The sequence below is a fragment of the Arachis ipaensis genome, chromosome B10 (genome assembly GCF_000816755.2).
Source record: "Arachis ipaensis cultivar K30076 chromosome B10, Araip1.1, whole genome shotgun sequence".
In the NCBI taxonomy this organism is placed as follows: Eukaryota; Viridiplantae; Streptophyta; class Magnoliopsida; order Fabales; family Fabaceae; genus Arachis; species Arachis ipaensis.
The window spans coordinates 43,082,705-43,092,883 of NC_029794.2; the positions used below are offsets into that span (position 1 = coordinate 43,082,705).

The 10,179-nt window shown below is 36.5% G+C and overlaps 1 long non-coding RNA gene across 1 annotated transcript in view; it reads right to left on the reverse strand.

The window, feature by feature from the left end:
• LOC110268125 overlaps positions 1,812 to 10,179 on the reverse strand; it is a 10,901-nt gene continuing 2,533 nt past the window's right edge. Inside the window, exons 2-3 of the long non-coding RNA XR_002356197.1 lie at positions 4,168 to 4,173; positions 1,812 to 1,822 (exon numbers count right to left, since the gene is read on the reverse strand). This is a non-coding gene — a long non-coding RNA (uncharacterized LOC110268125). The remainder of the gene's footprint in view (positions 1,823 to 4,167; positions 4,174 to 10,179) is intronic.

The following is a 10,179-nucleotide window of genomic DNA, read 5'->3' on the forward strand; positions in this document are numbered from 1 at the left end:
GAAAAAGTAGGAAATTAAATTGAATAAGTTATTTAAAAATTTGGGAAGCATGCTCATGTGAAATCAAAATAATTAAATTACCATGTGCATTGAAAAAAAATAATAATTAAGTAATTAAATAAGGGGATACAAAAAAATATATATGAATTACCCCAAATGCAAAATAAAAAGAATCAATGCACATGGGACAAAATTCAAAAATAAGTTTGAGCATGTAATATAAAAGTGGAAAAAATTTGGGTAGCTAAGTAAAGTATTTTAAAATTGTATAAAGTATGTATATGTTAGTTGAGATCTTAGACTAATCAAGGATTCACTTTATAAAGCTCACTTGGCCATACATATATCCTTACCTTTATCTCAACCTCATTACAACCCTAAAAAGACCTCATGATGTTTGCATTGGTACATTAAATATTTGTTGATTGGTTAGATGAAGAACAAAGTTTTAGAAAGCATGATTAGAGAAGACTAGAGTGAATTACCCTATACACTTGAGAGATTAGAGTGATATACACTACTAGTAAGGGTTCAATGCTTGATTCTATGTTCTCTGCTTTCACGAGCTATCTTCTTACAAATTTACTTGTCTTTTATTGTATGATTTGAATTAGTGGAATTTGATTTATATTTGTCTTGGAGAACTTGTTTACTTTTAACCAAGTAGGTAGAAACATTTTGCATGTAGTTGCATTCATATAGATAGGATTGCATTTCATACATTTTACCATTCCCCTTCACTCTTTTAGTTCTCTTAAGCTTAGCATGAGGACATGCTAATGTTTAAGTGTGGGGAGGTTGATAAACCACTATTTTATGGTTTATCTTGTGCTAATTTGAGTGGATTTTATCAACTCTTTACCCACTTATTCATACTATTTGCATGAGTTTACATTCTCCTTTCTGATTTTGTGCTATGATTGAAAACATGTTTTTTTTTTATCTTAATTTAGCTAATTTTAGTCCTCTCTTATTACTATTCGATGCCTTGATATGTGTGTTAAGTGTTTTCAGAGATTACAGGGCAGGAATGGCTTGGAGGATGGAAAGGAAGCATGCAAAAGTGGAAAGAATATAAGAAATTGAAGGGACTGCAAAAGCTGTCAGCCTGATCCTCTCGCACTAAAATGGTCATAACTTGAGCTATAGAGGTCCAAACGACGCAGTTCCAGTTGCGTTAGAAAGCTAACATCCGGGGCTTCGATTTGATATATAATATGCCAGAGTTGCCCAGACGCTAGGCGACACGAATGCGTGCTCCACACGAACGCGTCGTAGTGCGGAAATCAGGGTGGCAGATTTCTTCTCCAGCGATTTCTGGGCTGTTTTCGACCCAGTTTTTGACCCAGAAAATACAGATTAGAGGCTATAAAGTGGGGAAATCCATTCATTCATGATCACAAGCTCATAATTCACAATTTTAGGTTTTTAGATGTAGTTTTTAGAGAGAGAGAGGCTCTCTCCTCTCTCTTAGGATTTAGGATTAGGATTCCTTTTAATTTTATTGCTTCAATACCAGGTCCAATATTTTTCTTTAATTAATGTCTCTCTTCTATTTTTAATTATTCCAATTCTTTTACTTGTTAATGTTCCAATTTAGCTTATGAACCTTCCCATGTTAAGATTTGAATGTTCTATTTAATATATTTTAAGGTATTTCAGTTTATGATTGTTTTATTCTATTTATGAATGCTTTTAATTTATTTTAGATATTTTCTTCCTTTTGGCTTTGGTTAAGTAATTGGTAACACTTGAGTTGTCAAACTCAGCAGTGGTTGAAATTGGCAGATTCCTAATTGATCTAGATCGCTCTAAAGCTAGTCTTCCCACAGGGATTGACTAGGACTTGAGGATCAAGCTAATTAGTCCACTTGACTTAACTAAGTGGGATTAAAAATCCAATTCTCATTAGACCTGATAAGGATAACTAGGATAGAAATTCCAAATTCTTATACATTGCCAAGAGATTTTATTATTATTGATTTATTTTTCTTGTCATTTAAATTACTTGCTCCTTATCTTAAAAACCCCCAATTTACAAACTCATAACCAATAATAAGAACATACCTCCCTGCAATTCCTTGAGAAGACGACCCGAGGTTTAAATACTCGGTTATCAATTTCAAAGGGGTTTGTTACTTGTGACAACCAAAACGTTTGTAAGAAAGGACTTTTGTTGGTTTAGAAGCTATACCTGCAACGAGGATTTATCTGCGAATTTCTAGACCACGCAAAAGTTCTCTCTTCAGAGGTCCCCACGTTGCGAGGAAGAGGAGGTGGAGGAGGAGGAGGAGGAGTGCCAGCAGCCATTGCGGCATCGACTCGAGCCCGAGATCTCTTCTTGGCATCTTGGACCTTCCGGTAAGAGGAGCTAGAACCTTTCTTCACCATTTCTGAAAGACCAAGAAAACGAAAGGTTAGTCTACAAGTCGGAAAGTCGGAAATAATAAACCGGACGATTACAAGTCGGACCCTATCAAAAATCAATAACAAGGCTACCTATTTGGGTTCGCACAAAATTCGGAGACCCCTGAAGAAACCTTTTCATATCCAGATACGGGGCTCTCCCCCAAGCTTCCTGGAAAAACCCCACTATAGCCTCCTCCACTTCATCCAAGTCACCTGGACCGTATTTATTGGTGCGCAGAAATTGTGATTACACTTTGATTATGTAAAATTCATTGCTCTTTCTTTCCCTGGTAATGGCGCCAAAAATATGATGCCAATACCATGGTTCACAACTTCGCACAACTAACCAGCAAGTGCACTAGGTCGTCCAAGTAATACCTTACGTGAGTAAGGGTCGAATCCCATGGAGATTGTTGGTATGAAGCAAGCTATGGTCACCTTGTAAATCTCAGTCATGCGGATATAAAATAGTAATGTGGTTTTCGAAAATAATTAATAAAATAGGGATAGAGATACTTATGTAAATCATTGGTGAGAATTTCAGATAAGCGAATAGAGATGCTTTCGTTCCTCTGAACCTCTGCTTTCCTGCTATCTTCATCCAATCAGTCTTACTCCTTTCCATGGCTGGCTTTATGTGATACATCACCATTGTCAATGGCTACTTTCGGTCTTCTCTCGAGAAAATGATCCAAATGTCCTGTCATGGCACGGCTAATCGTCTAGAGGCATCACCCTTGTCAATGGTTTCATCCTATCCTCTCAGTGAAAATGGTCAACGCACCCTGTCACGGCACGGCTATTCATCTGTCGGTTCTCGATCATGCTGGAATAGAATTTACTATCCTTTTGCGTCTGTCACTACGCCCGGAAATCGCGAGTTTGAAGCTCGTCACAGTCATTCAATCATTGAATCCTACTCGGAATACCACAGACAAGGTTTAGACCTTCCGGATTCTCTTGAATGCCGCCATCATTCTAGCTTACACCACGAAGATTCCGATTAAGAGATCTAAGAGATACTCATTCAATCTAATGTAGAACGGGAGTGGTTGTCAGGCACGCGTTCATAAGGAATGGTGATGATTGTCACGTTCATCACATTCAAGTTGAAGTGCGAATGAATATCTTAGAAGCGAAATAAGAAGAATTGAATAGAAAACAGTAGTACTTTGCATTAATCTTTGAGGAACAGCAGAGCTCCACACCTAATCTATGGAGTGTAGAAACTCTACCGTTGAAAATACATAAGTGAAAGGTCCAGGCATGGCCGAGATGGCCAGCCCCCAAAACGTGATCAATAGATCAAAATATAATCCAAAGATGGTTCCAAAGATATCTAATACAATAGTAAAAGGTCCTATTTATAATAAACTAGCTACTAGGGTTTATTATAAATAAACTAGCTACTAGGGTTTATTATTTACAGAAGTAAGTAAATGATGCATAAATCCACTTCCGGGGCCCACTTGGTGTGTGCTTGGGCTGAGCTTGAATGTTACACGTGCAGAGGTTATTTCTGGAGTTGAACGCCAGCTTTTGTGCCATTTTGGGCGTTGAACTCCACTTTGCAACTTGTTTCTGGCGCTGGACGCCAGAATTGGGCAGAGAGTTGGCGTTGAACGCCAGTTTGCGTCGTCTAAACTTGGGCAAAGTATAGACTATTATATATTGCTGGAAAGCCCTGGATGTCTACTTTCCAATGCAATTGGAAGCGCGCCAATGGATTTATCCTCTTCTTTAGGTTGAGAGTCCAACCATATTCTAGCTCTGTCTCTTACAGCAAAAGGGAAAAGCATGAGCCTGTAGACTTCAGGATCTACTCCATTAGTCTTAACAGTATCACAGATCTGCAAGAATTCAGTTAAGAACTGAAAAGGATCATCAGATGGAAGTCCATGAAACTTGCAATTCTGCTACATCAGAGAAACTAGCTGAGGTTTTAGCTCAAAATTGTTTGCTCCAATGGCAGGAATGGAGATGCTTCTTCCATGTAAATTGGAATTAGGTGCAGTAAAGTCACCAAGCATCCTCCTTGCATTATTATTATTTTCGGCTGCCATCTCCTCTTCCTGTTCGAAAATTTCTGACAGGTGCTTGCTGGATAGTTGTAATTTAGCTTCTCTTAGTTTCCTCTTCAGAGTCCTTTCATGTTCTGGATCTGCTTCAACAAGGATGTTCTTGTCCTTGCTCCTGCTCATATGACAAAGAAGAGGGCACAAAAAAATAATAATAATAGGGATCCTTTTTTTCCCAAGTATAGAGGTTCCCTTTAGGTGAGTGGAAGAAAAGGAGAAGAAAAGAGAGAGAGGGAATTTTCGAAAACTGTTTTTGAAAAATGATTAGTGATTTTTTTTCGAAAATTAAAATAAAAAATTAAAATAATTAGTTAATTAAAAAGAATTTATGAAAAAGAGGGAAGATATTTTCGAAAATTAGAGAGAGAGAGTTAGTTAGGTGGTTTTGAAAAAGATAGGAAACAAACAAAAAGTTAGTTAGTTAGTTGAAACAAATTTTGAAAATTAATTTTAAAAAGATAAGAAGATAAGAAGTTAGAAAAGATATTTTGAAATCACTTTTTTGAAAAAGGTAAGATAAGAAGATATTTTTGAAAAGATATGATAGAAATTAGTTTTTTGAAAAAGATTTTATTTTTAAAATCTCAATTAATGACTTGATTCACAAGAAATCACAAGATATGATTCTAGAACTTAAAGTTTGAATCTTTCTTAACAAGTAAGTAACAAACTTGAAATTTTTGAATCAAAACATTAATTGATGATGTTATTTTCGAAAATATGATGTAAAATTAAGAAAAATATTTTTGAAAAATATTTTTGAAATTTTCAAAAATAACTAACAAAAATTGAAAAAAGATTTGATTTTTGAAAAAGATTTTGAAAAAGATAAGATTTTTTTTTTAAATTGAAAATTTGATTTGACTCATAAAAACAACTAGATTTTAAAAATTTTTGAAAAAGTCAAATCTAATTTTCGAAATTTTAAGAGAGAAAAAGGGAAAGATATATTTTTTTTTCTTTGGATTTTTGAATTTTTATGATGAGAGAGAAAAATAAGAAAAATGATGCAATGCATGAAAGTTATGGATCAAAACAATGAATGCATGCAAGAATGCTATGAATGTCAAGATGAACACCAAGAACACTATGAAGATCATGATGAACATCAAGAACACATTTTTGAAAAATTTTTAATGCAAAGAAAACATGCAAGACACCAAACTTAGAATTCTTTAATGCTTAGGCACTAAGAATTCAAGAATGCATATGAAAAACAAGAAAAGACACAAAATATGCAAATGCAAAGATCAAACAAGAAGACTTACCAAGAACAACTTGAAGATCATGAAGAACACTATGAATGCATGAATTTTTCGAAAAATGCAAGATGAACATGCAATTGACACCAAACTTATAACATGACTCAAGACTCAAACAAGAGACACAAAAAATATTTTTGATTTTTATGATTTTATGAATTTTTTTTTCTCTTTTTTTTGTATTTTCTTTTAAAAATTTCGAAAATCATTTGAAAAAGGAAAAATAAGGATTCCAAAATCTTTAATATGAATTCCAGGAATCTTGTACTCTTTAGTCTAAAGCTCCAATCTGAGGGTTAGACATGGCTTAATAGCTAGTCAAGCTTTAGAATGGAATTACATCCATTGAGGTGATTAGTTGAAGACCAATCCCAAAGGAGTTTGGGTATGGCTTTTCAGCCAGATAGGATTCAACATGTTACCATGAAACTCTAGAATTCATTCTTGAAAGTTTTGAAGCCATAGAATAATTTATTTTTGAAAACATTATTTTTATTATTTTATTTTATTTTTTCGAAAACAAAAGAAAAATTTTTGAAAGATTTTTGAAAAAATTTTTTGAAAACAAAACAAAAAGAAAATTACCTAATCTGAGCAACAAGATGAACCGTCAGTTGTCCAAACTCGAACAATCCCCGGCAACGGCGCCAAAAACTTGGTGCGCAGAAATAGTGATTACACTTTGATTATGTAAAATTCATTGCTCTTTCTTTCCCTGGTAATGGCGCCAAAAACATGATGCCAATACCATGGTTCACAACTTCGCACAACTAACCAGCAAGTGCACTGGGTCGTCCAAGTAATACCTTACGTGAGTAAGGGTCGAATCCCACGGAGATTGTTGGTATGAAGCAAGCTATGGTCACCTTGTAAATCTCAGTCAGGCGGATATAAAATAGTAATGTGGTTTTCGAAAATAATTAATAAAATAGGGATAGAGATACTTATGTAAATCATTGGTGAGAATTTCAGATAAGCGAATAGAGATGCTTTCGTTCCTCTGAACCTCTGCTTTCCTGCTATCTTCATCCAATCAGTCTTACTCCGTTCCATGGCTGGCTTTATGTGATACATCACCATTGTTAATGGCTACTTTCGGTCTTCTCTCGGGAAAATGATCCAAATGCCCTGTCACGGCACGGCTAATCGTCTGGAGGCATCACCCTTGTCAATGGTTTCATCCTATCCTCTCAGTGAAAATGGTCAACGCACCCTGTCACGGCACGGCTATTCATCTGTCGGTTCTCGATCATGCTGGAATAGAATTTACTATCCTTTTGCGTCTGTCACTACGCTCGGTAATCGCGAGTTTGAAGCTCGTCACAGTCATTCAATCATTGAATCCTACTCGGAATACCACAGACAAGGTTTAGACCTTCCGGATTCTCTTGAATGCCGCCATCATTCTAGCTTACACCACGAAGATTCTGATTAAGAGATCTAAGAGATACTCATTCAATCTAATGTAGAACGGGAGTGGTTGTCAGGCACACGTTCATAAGGAATGGTGATGATTGTCACGTTCATCACATTCAGGTTGAAGTGCGAATGAATATCTTAGAAGCGAAATAAGAAGAATTGAATAGAAAACAGTAGTACTTTGCATTAATCTTTGAGGAACAGCAGAGCTCCACACCTTAATCTATGGAGTGTAGAAATTCTACCGTTGAAAATACATAAGTGAAAGGTCCAGGTATGGCCGAGATGGCCAGCCCCCAAAATGTGATCAATAGATCAAAATATAATCCAAAGATGGTTCCAAAGATATCTAATACAATAGTAAAAGGTCCTATTTATAATAAACTAGCTACTAGGATTTACAGAAGTAAGTAAATGATGCATAAATCCACTTCCGGGGCCCACTTGGTGTGTGCTTGGGCTGAGCTTGAATGTTACACGAGCAGAGATTATTCCTGGAGTTGAATGCCAGCTTTTGTGCCATTTTGGGCGTTGAACTCCACTTTGCAACTTGTTTCTGGCGCTGGACGCCAGAATTGGGCAGAGAGCTGGCGTTGAATGCCAGTTTGCGTCATCTAAACTTGGGCAAAGTATGGACTATTATATATTGCTGGAAAGGCCTGGATGTCTACTTTTCAATGAAATTAAAAGCGTGCCATTTTGAGTTCTGTAGCTCCAGAAAATCCATTTTGAGTGCAGGGAGGTCAGAATCCAACAGCATCAGCAGTCCTTCTTCAACCTCTGAATCTGATTTTTGCTCAAGTCCCTCAATTTCAGCCAGAAAATACCTGAAATCATAGAAAAATACACAAACTCATAGTAAAATCCAGAAATGTGAATTTAACATAAAAACTAATGAAAACATCCCTAAAAGTAACTAGATTCTCCTAAAAACATACTAAAAACAATGCCAAAAAGCATATAAATTATCCGCTCATCATTTATCAACAGGAGAAGCCTTTACCCAATATAGAGGAAAGAGGGGGACGGAATGTTCATCAAGAAAAAAGGGGTGGTGACCCTCTACTGCTTGGATTTTGAAGAAAAAATTCTTGAAATTATGAAAGGATTCGTCAAACATGGAAAAAACTCTCCGACCTTGAATGGCCCAGAAAGACACCCATTGTTGCTTATTATTTTTCCCACTAAAGGGCTTGGTCATATGAAAAAGATAAAAGAAAATTTTCAAAGAAGTCAGAAAATTTAATTCTCGGCTGATAAGCTGGTAAATCTTCATGAAACCCCAAGAATTGGGGTGGAGCTAAGAAGGAATGACACGACAGTGAGACAATACAGCTATTTCAAAATCAGAAAATGGTAGAAGAACCCCATGTGGGTAAAGGACCAATCATACACAAAAAAGAAAGGAAGGTCATCCTCAGCAACCTTCCCAAAACAAACCCAGTCTTCAAGACACGAGGCAATCAACTCGTACTTGGGCTCATCCTCCTCTAAGAAACAAACCTTATGATGAACACGAAGTTCAGAGAGATAGTTGGTATCTACTAAAGGCTCCTCCCCGAGGACAATACCATCTACCCACTCGGAAATTGAAGAATACATTTTTTTCGGCAAAAAATAGTTGAAAGGACGACGAAACCTACAAAGAAAAATGGAAAAAGATCAAAAACAAGGTTTCTAAAAGGCCAAGGCAGTCCCTCAAAAAAAGGATAGAATCACTAGACCTACCAACAGACTCACTACGAACACGCAAAAAACTCCTCTAAGATGCAAAATAAAACATTCGATGATAAAAGAGGAGAAAGAAAAGAACTGACCTTTGTTCACGAAAAGGATCAGGCACGGTAGCGACTAAAAAACTCGAAGAAGGAAGAGTTTTTGTATGAAATACGGGGTGTAGGCAAAAGAGATTTCAGAATGCAAAAGAAAACATAAGAAAGAGAGGGAAAAACATTTATAAACACACCAGGGGCAGAATGGTAAATCGACGTGATCATTAAAGAAACGCACCGTTATCAATGTAACTGCCACCCCACGTGTAAATACAAAAACTCTAACGGACGCGACGTTTGATTAGACGCGACTATTGAATTTAAATCACGTCGGTTACGAAAATCACGTCGGTTTCCATAGCATGTCGGCTACAAGCCCGAGTTTAAATACTCGAATCCAACTCTTAAGTAAAAGAGATTGAACCCAAGTAGGGGCACTGTTCACGCCTTGACCCAACACTAAGGCCCAGGTCCAAATAAGATAAAAGGCTCAATCCATAGATTGGCCTCCCCGTGTAACCGACCTCCCCAGAAGAGGTCGGATACGACGCAGACTCCACCCCAGGGAAGTCGGGATATAAGATTAGCTGGTAGATAACACTCATTCAAATAATTAACTGCCTCTAAAATCTCTCAACCCACTTCCAGGAGCCATATCTCAACTTCCCTAAGATAAAGGGACGGTTATCCTCCTTAAAAGGTGGAACTACTCCAACGGTGGTTATTAGTTCACCACTATAAATACACTGACACTCCTCATGTATTTCTTAGTTCTAATACTCTCTAAACTTGCTTAGACCCTTGCTGACTTAGGCATCGGAGTGTCTTTGCAGGTACCACCCCCCATGTGCGTTCCTTCACACACACAAGTCGGACGACGGCTCCATGATGCGAACCTAGTCGGAGACATCCTCCTTCAGACGATTGGGCCAATCTCACAAGTCCAACCCATCAATTTCTGGTTACCCTTCGTAACAATAATTATAAAAATTAATATTAAAATCGAATTTCTAATATTTTAAAATATATATATTTAATATCTAAATTTTTGTTTATTTTGGTTTCTTCTTAACTTTGTGTATGACTCTGGTGCTCACGTCCTTGTGTTAGGAGCTTGTAAGTGTTTGTGTTATCCCAAAAGAAAAAACTAATTATTTTTATCATATTTTAAATATTTTAAAAATTTATTTAGAATTCTTATTTTTAATTATTTTTGTTAACGAGGTAAATTTAGGCATC